Below are 15,870 nucleotides of genomic sequence, written 5' to 3' on the forward strand. Positions count from 1 at the left end.
AACCCACTATCGGGCAGGAGGAGGTGATTACCTTTGTGTTGATGTCCTCCTCACTTCAGAGAAGTAGAAGGCTTTCTGAGGTTCTCTCAGGAAATCAATTAACTTCAGGAAACAACACACTCAATTTTATTTTAAGAAAATAAATTTTAAACCACTTGCTCAATGTTAAGGAAACAATAGGAAGCAATCCAGGCGTGGGGGATGTGTGTCCTGGACAGTTTATCCCATTTTGGATCTCAAGGTGCAAAGGAAAATAAATGTTCCTGACCTGAAATATGGGAAGTGTATTGTGATTTCTCACTCACTCTAAAGGTCAAGTGTCCAGATTCACTCAACCTTCTCCTAAAGCAATCTGCATGATTAAAATCCCAAAATGTCATTGAAGGTCATCCATACCAAGGAGGATATTGAAGATGACTTCTGTGTAACCTTGGGCTTAGGAGGAGCAATCATTGGTTCATGACGTCAAGCCAACATAGCGATCCTATAAAAAGTGAAACCAATTCGCACCCTCTGCATCCACTGGGACAGCCTCAGCCTCGACAGAAGAAAGTCCACAAGAGACACAAGATGAAGGTTGTGTTCCTGACTCTTCTCCTTGGTCTGGTTTGTGCTGCTCAAGAAAAGGCAGCTGTGACAAGTGCCTCAACGGTATCAGCGACGGTATGATCTGGGAGGAGGTCATGTGTGTGTGTGTGTGTGTGTGTGTGTGTACTTTTTCTGGGTTTGTTATGTTGATCCATAAGCAAGTTGTGTCCCTCCCACGCAACAGTGCTCCATTTACTGGCTCTATACCTGTTCTGTTTGGTGTATCATCTCTCCTGTGTATTAACTGGCCCATGCATTTTTACTGCTCTTGTAACAGAGAAAGAGGATCAGAAAACAACTGTTGGATTTGAGATCTTGCATTTCAGATCAGAGCTTAACCTACCTCTGAAATTTCTCAATTCCTTCTTTCACTCTGACTTCAGCTTTTACCTTATTTTATAAATTCTATTTTGTTCAGTCAAATTTGATAATGTGTGCTGATTTGCACAAGGGATGGGAAACTCAAGAGGGATGACTCTGGATGAAATAAAAAGACAAGGAGGAAAATCTCTAAGGTGAACGTTTTGTTAGCTTTCAGGAGACTGGAAAGCCATACACATCGCATCCGCAAACCTAGAAAATACAAAGAAAGTCCCGATTTACTGGTGTTGTATTATATTTTGCGATCAATACATCATAATCATCTTCTACTTTTATGACAAGTAAGTAAAAATCACCCACAAGGAAAACAACTGTCAACCCCGAGCCTGAGGGAGGGTGTGTCTTCCCCATGTGCAGAGAACTCTCTGGGTGCTGTTGAGAGCATGACGCCCTGAGCTGTGGGGCTGAGCAGGGTCTCTGAGCTGTGTGTGTGTGTGTGGGGGGGGGGTGGGGTGGGGGTGGGGCAGGGGGCAGTTCCCCTGTGAACCTCCAGGGAATGGTCCTGAAGCCTTTACTTGGGGGTGAGGGGGTCCCAGAAGCTCCACCGGCATCACCTCGTTAAAGGAAAATGGGACACTGCAGCGGGGAGAAGCTCATGTCCTGGAACCCACAGTCCCCACTAGAAGCTTGACCCCTCCCTGCAGATTTTGTAAGAGACGGTCCCCACTGCGCCCCCAGCACCACTTGGGAAAGAGATTGCCTTTTCTCCATTGCATCTTCTTGCCTCCTTTGTGAAAAATAAGGTACCCATAGGTGCATGGGTTTATTTCTGGGCTTTCTATCTTGTTCCATTGGTCTATATTTATGTTTTGTGCCAGTACAACATTGTCTTGATGACTGTTATCTTTGTAGTATAATCTGAAGTCAGGAAGGTTGATTTCTCCAGCTCCACTATTCTTTCTCAAGACTGCTTTAGCTATTCTGTGTCTTTTGTGTTTCAATATGAATTGTGATATATTTTTGTTCTAGTTCTGTGAAAAATGCCATTGGTAATCTGATAGGGATCACACTGAATCTGTAGATTGCATTTGGTAGTATAGTTATTTTCACAATATTGATTCTTCCTACCCAGGAACATGGAGTATCTCTCCATTTGTTTATGTCATCTTTGATTTCTTTCATCATTGTCTTATAATTTTCTGTGTACAGTTCTTTTGTCTCCTTAGGTAAGTTTATTCCTAGATAGTTAATTCTTCTTGTTGCAGTGGTGAGCAGGATTGATTCCTTAATTTCTCTTTCTGATTTTTCATTGTTATTATACAGAAATGCAAGTGATTTCTGCGTCCTGCCACTTTGCTAAACTCACTGATTAGCTCTAGTAATTTTCTGGTACAATCTTTAGGGTTTTCTATGTACAGATCATGTCACCTGCAAACAGTGAGAGCTTTACTTCTTTTCTGATCTGGATTCCTTTTATTTCTTTTTCTTCTCTGATTGCTGTAGCTAGGACTTCCATAACTATGTTGAATAATAGTGGGGAAAGTGGACACCCTTGTCTTGTTCCTGATCTTAGGGGGGATACTTTCAATTTTTCATCACTGAGAATAATGTTTGCTGTAGGCTTATCATATGTGGCCTTTGCTATGTTGAGGTAAGTTCCTTCTATGTCCATTTTTAGAAGAATTTTAATCATAAATGGGTGCTGAATTTTGTCAAAGGCTTTTTCTGCATCTATTGAGATATTCATCTGGTTTTTATCTTTCAATTTGTTAATATGGTGTATAACATTGATTGATTTTCATATATTGAAGAATCCGTGAATCCCTGGAATAAACCCAACTTGATCATGGTGTATGAGCATTTTGATATGTTGCTGAATCTGTTTTCTAAAATTTTTTTGTTGAGGATTTTTGCATCTATGATTATCAGTGATATTGGCCTACAGTTTTCTTTTTTGTGTGTTTTGTCTTTGTCTGGCTTTGGTATCAGGGTGATGGTGGCCTCATAGAATGAGTTTGGAAGTGTTCCTTCCTCTGCATTTTTTTGAAAGTTTTTAGAAGGATAGGCATTAGCTCTTTAAATGTTTGATAGAATTCTCCTGTGAAGCCATCTGGTCCTAGGCTTTTGTTTTTGGAGGAATTTTTGATCACAGCTTCAGTTTCAGTGCTTGTAATTGGGTTGTTCATAATTTCTATTTCTTCCCTTTCAGTCTTGGAAGATAGGACTTTTCTAAGAATCTGTCCACTTCTTCCAGGTTATCTATTTTATTGCCATTTAGTTGTTCAAAATAGATAATAAAGTTGTCTCTTATAATCCTTTGTATGTCTGCATTGTCTATTTTAACCTCTCCTTTTTCATTTCTACTTTTGTTGATTTGATTCTTCTTTTTATCTTGATGAGTCTGGCTAAAGGCTTGTCAATATTGCTTGCCTTCTCAAAGACAGATTTTAGCTTTATTAATCTTTATTATTGCTTCTTTCATTTCTTTTCATTTATTTATTTCTGCTCGGATCTTTCTTATTTTTTTCCTTCTATTAATTTTTTTTTTTTTTTTAGTTCTTCTTCTTCCAGTTGTTTCAGGTGTAAAATTAGGTTGTCTATTTGATGCTTTTCTTGTTTCTTGAGATAGGATTGTATTGCTATAAACTTTCCTCTTAGACCTGCTTTTGCTGCATTCCTTACATTTTGAGTTACAGGATATAAAATTAACACACAGAAATCCCTTGCAGTCCTATACACTAACAATGAGAAAACAGAAAGAGAAATTAAGGAAACAGTACCATTCACCATTACAACAAAAAGAATAAAATACTTAGGAGTATATCTACCTAATGAGTTGTCTTGTTTTCATTGTCATTTGTTTCTAGAAATTTTTTGATTTCCCTCTTGATTTCTTCAGTCACCTGTTGGTTATTTAGAAACGTATCATTTACTCTCTATGTGTTTGTGTTTTTTACAGTTTTTTTTTCTTGTTATTGATATCTAGTCTCATAGCATTTTGGTTGGAGAAGATGCTTGATTTGATTTCAATTTTCTCAAATTTTCTGGGGTTTGATTTCTGACCCAAGATGTGATCTATCCTGGAGAATGTTCCATGTGCACTTGAGAAGAAGAAGGTGTATTCTTCTGCATCTGGATGGAATGTCCTGAAGATATCAATGAGATCCATCTCATCTAATGTATCATTTAAGACTTGTGTTTCCATATTAATTTTCTGTATTGATGATTTGTCCATTGGTGTGAGTGGGTGTTAAAGTCTCCTACTATTATTGCATTACTGTCAATTTCTCCTTTTATGTCTGTGAGTGTTTGTCTTATGCATTGAGGTGCTCCTATGTTGCGTGCATAGGTGTTACACTTGTTATGTCTTCCTCTTGGATTGATCCCTTGATCATTATGCGGTGTCATTCTCTATCTCTTTATTTTAAGGTCTATTTTGTCTTGATAAGAGTACTGCTACGCCAGCTTTCTTTTGCTTCCCATTTGCATGGATATATTTTTCTATCCTCTCACTTTCAGTCTCTATGTGTCTTTATGTTTGAAGTGGGTTTCTTGTAGACAGCATATATATGTGTCTTGCTTTTGTGTCCCTTCAGCCAGTCTGTGTCTTTTGGTTGGAGCATTTCATCAGTTTACATTTAAAGCAATTATTGGTATATATGTTCCTATTGCCATTTTCTTAATTGTTTGGGGTTGATTTTGTAGATCTTTTTTCTTCTCATGTATTTCTTGACTATAAAAGTTCCTTTAACATTTGTTGTAAAGTTGGTTTGGTGGTACTGAATTCTCTTAACTTTTGCTTGTCTGAAAAGCTTTTATTTCTCCATTAATTTTGAATGAGATCCTTGCCAGGTACAGTAATCTTCATTGTAGATTTTTCCCTTTCAGTACATTGAATATATCCTTCCGTTCCCTTCTGGCCTAAAGAGTGTCTGCTGAAAGATCAACTGTTAAATATATGGGGCTTTCCTTGTATGTTACTTGTTGCTTTTCCTTTGATGCTTTTAATATTCTTTCTTTGTATTTAGTCTTTGTTAGTTTGATTAGTATGTCTTTGCATGTTTCTCCTTGGGTTTATTCTGTATGGGACTCTTTGTGCCTCTTGGATTTGATTGACTAATTCCTTTTCCATGTCGGGGAAATTTTCAACTATAATCTCTTCAAAAATTTTCTCATACCCTTTATTTTTTCTCTTCTTCTTCTGGGACACCTATAATTTGAATGTTGGTGCATTTGATATGGTCCCAGAAGCCTCTGATTTGTTCTTCTGTTTCAGATATTCTGCTATTGATTCCTTCTAGAGTATTTTTAATTTCAGTAATTGTGCTGTTTGTCTCTGTATGTTTATTCTTTAATTCTTCTAGGCCTTTGTTAATTGATTCTTGCATTTTCTCCATTCTGTTTTCAAAGTTTTTGATCACTGTTACTATCATTATTCTGAATTCTTTTTCAGGTAGTTTGCCTATTTCTTCTTCATTTATTTGGACTTCTGTGTTTCTGGTTTGTTCCTTCAATGTGTAGGATTTTTCTGCCTTTTCATTATTATTATTATTATTATTTTTAACTTATTGTGTTTGAGGTCTCCTCTTCCCAGGCTTCAAGGTTGAATTCTTTTTTCCTTTTGCTTTCTGCCCTCCTAAGATTGGTCCAGTGGTTTGTCTAAGCTTCATATACGGTGAGATTTGTGCTGAGTTTTATTTATTTATTTATTTTTCTCGCTCTGATGTGCAAGGCTGGGTGAGGTGGTAATCCTGTCCACTGATGATTGGGATTGTAGTTTTGTTTTATCTGTCATTTAGATGAGGCATCCTGCACAGGATGCTACTGGTGGTTGGGTGATGCTGGGTCTTGATTTCAAGTGGTCCCCTTTGTGTGAATTCTCACCATTTGATACTCCCTGGGGTTAGTTTTCCGGAACTTTAGGGTCTTGGAGTCAGTGTTCCCACTCCAAAGGATCAAGGCTAGATCTCATTATCTAGGACTGATGAGATGAAAATGATCTCTTTGTTTTTCAGACCTCCTGTTATAGTTATTTCCAAAATCTTGTCGACTATATCTTCAGTTTCTCTGCATCCTGTGTACCTCAGGAGTCACAGTTACCCTTTTCAGTATTCTTACTCAGAAAATTCCCTGCACAGAGGAGCCTGGTGGGCTACAGTCCAAGAGGTCTCAAAGGAGTCAGACAGGACTAAACAACAACAAAAAGATGCAACTGTTTGTGTTGCTGTTATTTTAATAGATTGTATGCTTGCTATCAAATTGACCACTGACACATACACATACATATAAATTGTATTCCATGAGATTACCTCTATTTTCAGTCATTTGTTAAGAATACCATATTGTTCTACCTGTTTGCCATTTTTACAACTTTGATCAGTGTAACATTTAATTTAATTTGGATGACCATTATATTTACTATGGTGGGCACCAATCCCTTACAAGAAATGGAGTAGCCCTCACAGTCAACAAGAGTCTGAAATACTGTACTTGTGTGCAGCCTCAAAAATGAAAAGAATGATCTCAGTTTGTTTTCAAGGCACAGCATTCAACATCAAAGTAATCCAAGTCTATACAGCAACCACTAATGCTGAAGAAGGTGAAATGGAAAGGATCTATGAATAACTAGAAGACCTTCTAGAACTGAGAGCAAAAAAAACAGATGTTCTTTCATCATAAGCGACTGGACTCCAAAAGCTGGAAGTCGAGAGATGCCTGGAGACAGATGCAAGTGTGGCCTTGGAGTAGAAAATGAGGCAGGGCCAAGGCTAACAGAGTTTGGCCATGAGAATGCACTGGTCAGAGCAAAAACCCTCCTCCAGCAACACAAGAGATGACTCTACACATGGGCATCACCAGATGTCAATATCAAAATCAGATTGATTATATTCTTAGCAGCCAAAGATGGAGGAGTTCTACACAACAAGACCAGAAGCTGACTGTGGCTCAGATCATGAACTCCTCGTTGCAAAATTCAGACTTAAACTGAAAGGTGTAGGAAAAACCACTAGACCATTCAGTCAGTTCAGTCGCTCAGTCATGTCCAACTCTTTGTGACCCCGTGGACTGCATCATGCCAGGCTTCCCTGTCCATCACCAATTCCCAGAGCCTACTCAAACTCATGTCTATAGAGTTGGTGATGCCATCCAACCATCTCATCCTCTGTCGTCCCCTTCTCCACCCGCCTTCAATCTTTCTGCATATAAGGGTCTTTTCCAATGAGTCGGTTCGTCACATCAGGCAGCCAAAATATTAGAGTTCCACCTTCAGCATCAGTCCTTCCAAGGAACATTCAGGACTGATTTCCTTTAGGATGGACTGGTTGGATCTCCTTGCTGTCCATGGGACTCTCAAGAGCCTTTTCCAACACCATAGTTCAAAAGCATCAATTCTTCAGTGCTCAGCTTTCTTTATAGTCCAACTCTCACATCCATACATGACTACTGGAAAAACCATAGCCTTGATGATATGGGCCTTTGTTGGTAAAGTAATGTCTCTGCTTTTTAATATGCTGTCTAGCTTGGTCAGAACTTTTCTTCCCGGGAGTAACTGTCTTTTAATTTCATGGCTGCAGTCACCATCTGCAGTGATTTTGGAGCCCCCCCCCCCAAAGTAAAATCAGCCACTGTTTCCACTGCTTCTCCATCTATTTGCTGTGAAGTGATGGGACCAGATGCCATAATCTTAGTTTTCTGAATGTTGAGTTTTAAGCCAACTTTTTCACTCTCCTCTTTCACTTTGATCAAGAGTCTGTTTAGTTCTTCGCTTTCTGCCATAAGTGTGGTATCATCTGCATATCTGAGGTTATAAATATTTCTCCTAGCAATCTTGATTCCAGGTTGTGCTTCATCCAGCCCAGCATTTCTCATGATGTACTTTGAATATAACTTAAATAAGTACAATGACAATATATAGCCTTGACGTACTCCTTTTCCTATTTGGAACCAGTCTGTTGTTCCATGTCCAGTTCTAGCTGTTGCTTCCTGACCTGCACACAGCACGCCAGGCCTCCCTGTCCACCACTAACTCCCGGAGGTCACCCAAACCCATGTCCATGGAGTTGGTGATACCGTCCAACCATCTCATCCTCTGTCGTCCCCTTCTCCTCTTGCCCTCAGTCTTTCCCAGCATCAGGGTCTTTTCAAATGAGTCAGCTGTTTGCATCAGGTGGCCAAAGTATTGGAGTTTCAGCTTCAACATCAGTTCTTCCAATGAACACCCAGGACTGATCTCATTTAGGATGGGCTGGTTTATTTGTTTTTAAACATGACCTAGTTTGTATTTGCAGTTAATCTTTGGAAATATGCTCAGATTTAATGTGTTCACATGACAGCCTTGCCATTTGATATGTACTTGATGTTACATAGCATATTTCTTCTCTGGTGAATGTCAAAATGTTCAGAGACACAAACGTGATACATGAACTGGGATGTTAGAAAGGGTGAAACAAATGACGTGTAATTTTTTATCAGTTTTGTCAACCAACTTAAATATCTTTTGTTTTTAAGGGTGAATGAAGTATGGAAAATAATACCTATTATTGGAAAACGGATAGCTCCCTATATTTACACATATGAATGTAAGTATGAGTATTTCAATGGTAAACAAAGGTTTGGCTGGAAGTCTTGGTTTAACTTCTCTCAAGAACTGCATATATCTGAATTCTAGGCTTACTAACAATTAGAACTTGCACCAGGCACTGGTCCTAAATCTTCTGAGCACCTCATTTGTCATGAACACAGTGTCCAATCACAGAACTTGGACGGCCCCTCACAATGATGAGGGACCTATGTTGTCGTTTAGTCGCTGAGTCGTGTCTGACTCTTTGTGACCCCTGGACTGTAGCCCGCCAGGCTTCTCTGTACATGAGATTCTCCAGGCAAGAATATAGGACTGGGTTACCATTTCCTCTTCCAGGGGATCTTCCAGACCCCAGAGATCAAACTCGCCTCTTATCTCCAGCCAGGTTCTTTACCACTAGCCCCACCTGGGAAGCCCGTGAGCAATCTGAGGACATGCATAATCTGACTTAAATTGTCCCAATGTGACCCAAGTCTCATGGACTCACTGTGGCCTTGGGCAAGCTGCATATACCCTGTCTGGGGCTATGAGACTATAAAGTGGCTTCAGCTACTAATGTTCTCTTTCTCAAGTAGACTAGTGAGTGTGCTTATACACTGAGCAGTGGTGTTTCCATGTTTCGGGAACACAGCTGACTGGTTTTTCCTCCCATTATACTGAGTGATTGTGGGAAGGTGTGCCAGAGGCCAGGAGAGAGAATGAATGTAGAGGGTGTACAGGTGACAGGCAGTAGGTCAGAGCTGCTTCTTGTGCAGACACATGGCGCTGAGTAGGCAGTCAGGGCAGAGAGGAGGGGCGGCCCTTCAGGTGGGGACGGAGCTCACGACTAGGTGGTCACTACCTGCATTTCCCAGCAGGTAAAATGTCTTCACACCAACATACATGCCTGTGGGCTCTGTCATACCCCAGACTGAGGGGCAGGGGAAACATGGCAATTAAAATAAAGTCTTCGAAAGGTTCCTTGGTCCAGCGTAGGCACTTAGGAACACAAGGTTTTGAATGGTAAATTGAATTTGGTCAGCAGAAATCAATTTCATGGCTGGGAAATAGAAATACAAAGACATTTTGAAACAAGTTTTTTTATACGCCCATGCTGTTTAAAAAAACTGTTGGGAACTTCCCTGGTCATCCAGTGGTGAAGACTCCACTTGCCACTGCAGGGGTAACAGGTTGGATCCTTGGTCCGGGTCGATCCCACGTGACCTGGGGCAATGAATCCCATGCACCACAGCTACTGATCCTTTGGTCTAAATCCTGGGAGTTGGGAATACTGAGCCCCCAATCTACAACTGCTGAAGCCTACAACCCCTAGAGCCCATGGTCCACAACAAGAGAAGCCACTGCGATGAGAAGCTTGTGCCCTGCAACTAGAGAGTAGCCCCTGCTCGCTGGTAGTAGAGAAAGCCCGCACAGCCACAAAAGCCCAGGAGAGCCAAAAATAAACAATCTAACTGAAGACATTTTTTAAAAAGCTGCTAAGTCCATTACACCACATGTTCTAGAAAGCATCTTAGAAGATAGCAAGAAGTGACTGGTTAACTGTAGGAAAAGGTGGGGGTGAGGAAATATATTGCCTGCTTTCCTAGTTGTCATAAGAACGGTAGTATTCAGAGCACCCATGAATTGACACACACATCAATACAGCATGGACTCTTGTGAATGCCCACAATATGGCACAATACATCTGCTGCTGCTGCTGCTAAGTCACTTCAGTTGTGTCCACCTCTGTGCAGCCCCACAGATGGCAGCCCACCAGGCTCCTCTGTCCATGGGATTCTCCAGTCAAGAGTACTGGAGTGGAGTGCCATTTCCTTCTCTGCACAATATATATCTAAATGACATTAAATTAAGGCGGGGTTGTGTATCTGTAACTTTTCTCTCTCTCACAGATGATGGTAAGAAGAAAATTGAATTTATTCATGTTTCTGAAAAAGCTTTGATAGCAATTAATGTCAATGTGGATGAAAGTGCCAGCGAGTCTCGAACGTCCAAGAAGATAGAACAGGTTCTACTATTCGGTATGTATGACATCCCATAGTTGCATTGCCATTGTCACATAACAGGTCCACTGTCAGGACTTTCATTCAGAATCTCAGGAGGTGTTGACAGTATTCAGTGTATAAGACCTGCATCTTTATGTTCAGAGTTAAAGATCAGGGAAGGTAAAGTACCAAGAGACAGGAGGTCATAGGGTGTGGATGTCACATCATCAAATATTTCCAAATAATTCCTACCTGTTGAAACTAAAAAAATTGATTGCTACTAGAAATTTTCTTAACATGTCAATTAATTGCAAGCTGTGGCTATAATGAGTCTGACCTCAGTGGCTTTATTTTCTACAAATTTCCCAATGCACTCTAAGCTTTGGAAAAAAAACTTTTCTAATTAATCTTTATCCCATTCAGTTATCCCAGTGCATTATCTTGTCCACACTGACATCATCTCAAATAACCACAGAGAAGCACTAAGTGGTGTGTGAACCAATAGGATATCAGGTGTCTATATCAGAAAAGGTACTGGGTAGAATGGTGCATTATTAAGGAATAAATCATCTCCCATTCGTTTGTGTGATGTAGTGAATATGTCTGTCAGGGGAGAACCCTGTTTCCTGTTTATCTGGATTCACAACAAGACTTGAGTGGCAGGCACAGACACTAGGAAGTTGGTCAAGGAGCAAGTTGGTTCCTGACTGTCATGGAAGGAGCCCCAAATTCTTGGAGCTCCTATGAGTCTTTGAGGTCCTGTTTCTGATGCTGGGGTGGTGGTGGTGGGACTAGTTACAGAACTGGACAGGAATTAAGTTTTCAGAGAGACATTAGATATCTGTGTCATAGGAAATGGTAACTGAGACTTCTTAAATTATTCCAAGTGAAATCTGATAGGCACATTGTTTTCATTCTGTATTAAGAAATTTTTAGGACTTCTAACATGTAAATTTCTACCTCTTGCATGGTGATATTCAGGCAAAGAAAGTGACGTTGATAAGGAAGACTTAGAGGAGTTCAAGGAGGAGACTGTAAAACGGGGGATTTCAGAAGAAAACATGAGGGATTTAACCACAGCTGGTAATGGAAGTATATTTTTTCTGAACATACCTTTCACCTCATATGCAAATATGCTGTCAGGAAACAAATCAAGTTATTGACAATATGTTCTTCCATAAGTAATCACTTATATAATCTCCTACTTAAAAAAAATTAAAGCAATGCAAAATTTAGGGAATGGTAGTAATTGATGGATTGTTTCCTTTTTTCTCCAGATAAATGTTTTTCCGTGGGATGAAAATAACTTGAAAACAACCTAATCGTAAGTTAGCATGGTCTGTTATTAGTGCTGTTTCATCAAATAAATCACTAAGTACACTTTATGATTTCATACCTGCCAAATTTTGTAGGTAACACTTTCTTGGTCACAATAGTTTACATTCTATCACTAGAGACTTTTCTCTTACATTATGTAATTTCTCTTCTCTTGAGTCATATTGCATTGCAAAAGAGTTGGTTGATTCATGCTGAGCAGCTTTGGTGGGAAAGCCTTCACCTGCAGTAAACTTGCAGACCAGGGTTATCAGAGAGAAGCAGGAATGGCCACAAGCTGGTGAAAACTAATTAGTATTACTGTTAGTCCTACCCTCATGTTGGTCCACACACATCCCTCCTTCAGAAAAACTGAAATTAAAGAGCTCATGTTTTCTGTGGGACCTGTGTGTAAACTCGCATGATTCTGACAGAACCGGAGAGGCTTTACAACCACATTGTTTGAAACACGCATTTGAATTATATTCCTGTTCAGAAGGTGATTTTCCTAAAGTGAGATCTTTAAACTTTCAAAAGTAAGACAGCCTCATAAAAAACACTGATGAGGCTAAATTGTGGCTTGTAATTTTCTATGGAGAAAGAAAAATGAAAGAAAAAGAACAAAGAAAAACCCTTGCTTCCAGGTGAATATGATAAGAAAGGTGTGGCACATATATATTCCATGCAATATTGCTCAGCCACAAAAAGAGTGAAATCATGGCCATTTGCAGCAATATCCATTGGCCTGAGAGACTGTCACACTAATTGAAGTCAGTCAGACAGAAAGACAAATACCATATGATATCACTTATATGGGGAACCTAAAACGTGACCTGAAGGACCATATTTGCAACACAGAAAGAGATGCGCAGACATAGAGAAAATACTTGTGGTTGCCATGGGGAAGGGTAGGGCAAGAGAAGGATTGGGAGTTTGGGGTTATCAGATGCAAACTATTCTATGCAGGATGGAAAGACCAAAAAGGCTTCCAGTATAGTACAGGGAAGTATATACAATACTCTGTAAAAACCTAATTGGGAAAATCATCTGAAAAAGAATAGCTATATGTATGTAGAAACTTCACATTGCTGAACACCAGAAACTAATATAACATTAATAATCAATTAGACTCCAATGTGGGCTTCCCTGAGAGCTCATTTGGTAAAGAATTGACCTGCAATGCCGGACACTCTGGTTCAATTCCGGGGATGGGAAGATCTACTGGAGAAGGGATAGGCTATCCACTCTAGTGTTCTTGGGCTTTTCTTGGGGGTCAGCAGGTAAAGAAGAGTTAAAATATCATATTTCTTGAAGACCCAAAAGACAAAATGTATGTGATTAGAGGAATGCATTCCAATCGCAGACCTGAACTTGCATTCTGAAATCAGTAGTACTAGAATCCATCCCAAATGGGAAAGATTGCTCCATATTTACATCTGGGGAAATTCTACATGGACCGCCTACCTACATCACAGAGATGTGGAGTATGAGGTCCGCCAGGATTCTGTCCATTGGCTCACCTACCAGCTCCTGTACTCTGGGCATGGTCTGCATGAGGTTCACCCCTGTCAACCGTCACACAGTCACCTCTACTAAACCTCTGGTTCTGTTTGTTCACCTACAGAGAGAGTCGCTGAGACCAGACATGTGCTCTTCCCCATGGAATCAAGATCAACAACATGAAGATGACTTTCCTGGTTCCTGATTATCATGATCCTTCTCTCTTCACAGTCACACTCCTTCCCCATCTCATCTCTCCTGGTCACTAATCATGCCCTGTGTGGTGGTGTTTGATTTCTGAGGGTTTAAATACACTGATTTAATATAAACCAGATTTACTTGTGTCTTCACTGAAAGTCTCTGTTTTAAAACACACACATATGCAAAGTAAATTTAACTATCTGGAAATATATGCATTTCCTAAGAAAGGTGTTTATCAGAGACAATTCTGAGAAGGATTAACTGGAGATGCCCTTGACCTGTCCAGGGTAGAAGGAGAAAAAGGTCTAAACCATCACGGGACAAGGGGCAGGGTTATGATCCTCTTACTGCAGTGGGAGGGGGAAGTATGGTCAAGAAACACGTCTCTAGAGAGCATCTCATTCATAACAGGAAGGGAACCTGTATTCCAGCCTCTGAGCTTCACAGAGAGGAAGCGTAAGAAGCCACAGGCCACAGCTGAGAAACATGTGTATTTTGAGAGCACTTCTGCAATTGAGCTGAAGGACTGATACTTCTTAGCCTTTGGATCACTGGGAATCAAAGGTGGAGCAGCGCCTGAGCCTTGGTCAATACAAAGGACCATGACTCAGGGCAGTGTTCACAGGTGCAAGATGATTGACAGCTCAGTCTAGAAGTTGTGAGTCTTCATAACATTTAAAGATGGTCTTCCAGCCTCTTATGTTTCCAACGCCGGTGGATGCTAGGATTTCCAAAGACTGGCCTTCCCACTGTCCTGGGCAGAACACACTGGTCAGCTCCCCATGGTGGTCAAGCTGTTTGCAGTCTACAAGAACTAGCCCCCTCAAGATATAGAACTGATTCCAAGGGTTGGGGTCACAACTCTGATATTTGATCTAATACCTGGGAAAATGATACTCAATCTAAGTGATGAAGCAATAAATGTTTTAGACTTTATTTTTCTGGGCTCCAAAATCACTATGGATGGTGATTGCAGCCATGAAATTAAAAGATGCTTGCTTCTTGGAAGGAAAGTTATGACCAACCTAGACAGCATATTAAAAAGCAGAGACATTGCTTTGCCAACAAATGTCCGTCTAGTCAAGGCTATGGTTTTCAAGTAGTCGTGTGTGGATGTGAGATTTGGACCACAAAGAAAGCTGAGCACAGAAGAATTGAGGCTTTTGAACTGTGGTGTTGGAGAAAACTCTTGAGAGTACCTTGGACTGCAAGGAGATCCATCCAGTCCATCCTAAAGCAGATCAGTCCTGGGTGTTCATTGGAAGGACTCATGTTGAAGCTGAAACTCCAGTACTTTGGCCACCTCATGTGAAGAGTTGACTCATTGGAAAAGACCCTGATGCTGGGAGGGATTGGGGGCAGGAGGAGAAGGGGACGACAGAGGATGAGATGGCTGGATGGCATCACCGACTCAATGGGCATGAGTTTGAGTAAGCTCCGGGAGTTGGTGATGGACAGGGAGGCCCGGCGTGCTGTGATTCATGGGGTCGCAAAGAGTCGGACACGACTGAGCAACTGAACTGAACTGAACTGAATATTGTTCCAATAATAAATCAATAAGGACACCTGGTGTGATTTCATACCTGCCAAATTTTGTAGGTTTTATATATATATATATGGTGTTTTTTTTTTTTTTTCCCAACAACTTACATTCTGTCATTAGAGAACTTTGTCACAGTAGCTAATTTCCCTTCTCTGGAACCATGTTAAAGTGTCAGTTGGTTGATCGATTAATTCTAAGCAGCTTTAGTGACGAAGCCTATCCTGCAGGAATCTTGCAGACCAGTGTCATCAGACAGAAGCAGGAATTTCCACAAACTGGGGGAAACTCGTTGGTGTTCCCGTCAGTCCTGACGTCATGGTTGTCCACACACATTCCTCCTCCTGGGAAATCGGGATTAAATACAACTCATATTTTTTTTTTTTTTCTTTTGCAAGACCAGTGTTTAATCTCACATGATTCTCACAGAATGGAAAGGCCTTCCAGCAACACTCTCTGAAACATACATTTGAATTATATCCCCCATCAGAAGCTGATTTTCTTAAACCAAGATCTTTAAACTTTCTAAACTAAGTCAGCCTCAGAAAATGACACAGATCTAGGGTAAAGTGTGACTTTTGATTTTCTGTTGAATTAAAAAATGAAAGAAAAAAAGCAAAGAAAAACACTAGCTTCCAGGTGAGTATGATAAGAAAGAGGTGCTGTATATATTCAATCGAATATTACTCAGACATAAAAAAGGATGAAATCATGCATTTGCACCAATATGGGTGGAGCTAGATATTGTCATACCAACTGTAGTAAGTCAAAAGAGGAAGATAAATATCACATGATACCACTTATATGTGCCATCTATATTATGATGCAGAGGAACTTATTTA

The 15,870-nt window shown here is 40.3% G+C and overlaps 1 protein-coding gene across 1 annotated transcript in view; it reads left to right on the top strand.

Annotated features, from left to right (window-relative positions):
• The first annotated feature begins 574 nt into the window (after positions 1-574).
• LOC122435290 (odorant-binding protein-like) overlaps positions 575-15,870 on the top strand; it is a 41,977-nt gene continuing 26,681 nt past the window's right edge. Inside the window, exon 1 of the transcript XR_006267626.1 lies at positions 575-663. The gene's annotated coding sequence lies outside the window, so the exon portion shown is untranslated. The remainder of the gene's footprint in view (positions 664-15,870) is intronic.

The sequence above is a fragment of the Cervus canadensis genome, chromosome X, assembly GCF_019320065.1.
Source record: "Cervus canadensis isolate Bull #8, Minnesota chromosome X, ASM1932006v1, whole genome shotgun sequence".
In the NCBI taxonomy this organism is placed as follows: domain Eukaryota; kingdom Metazoa; phylum Chordata; class Mammalia; order Artiodactyla; family Cervidae; genus Cervus; species Cervus canadensis.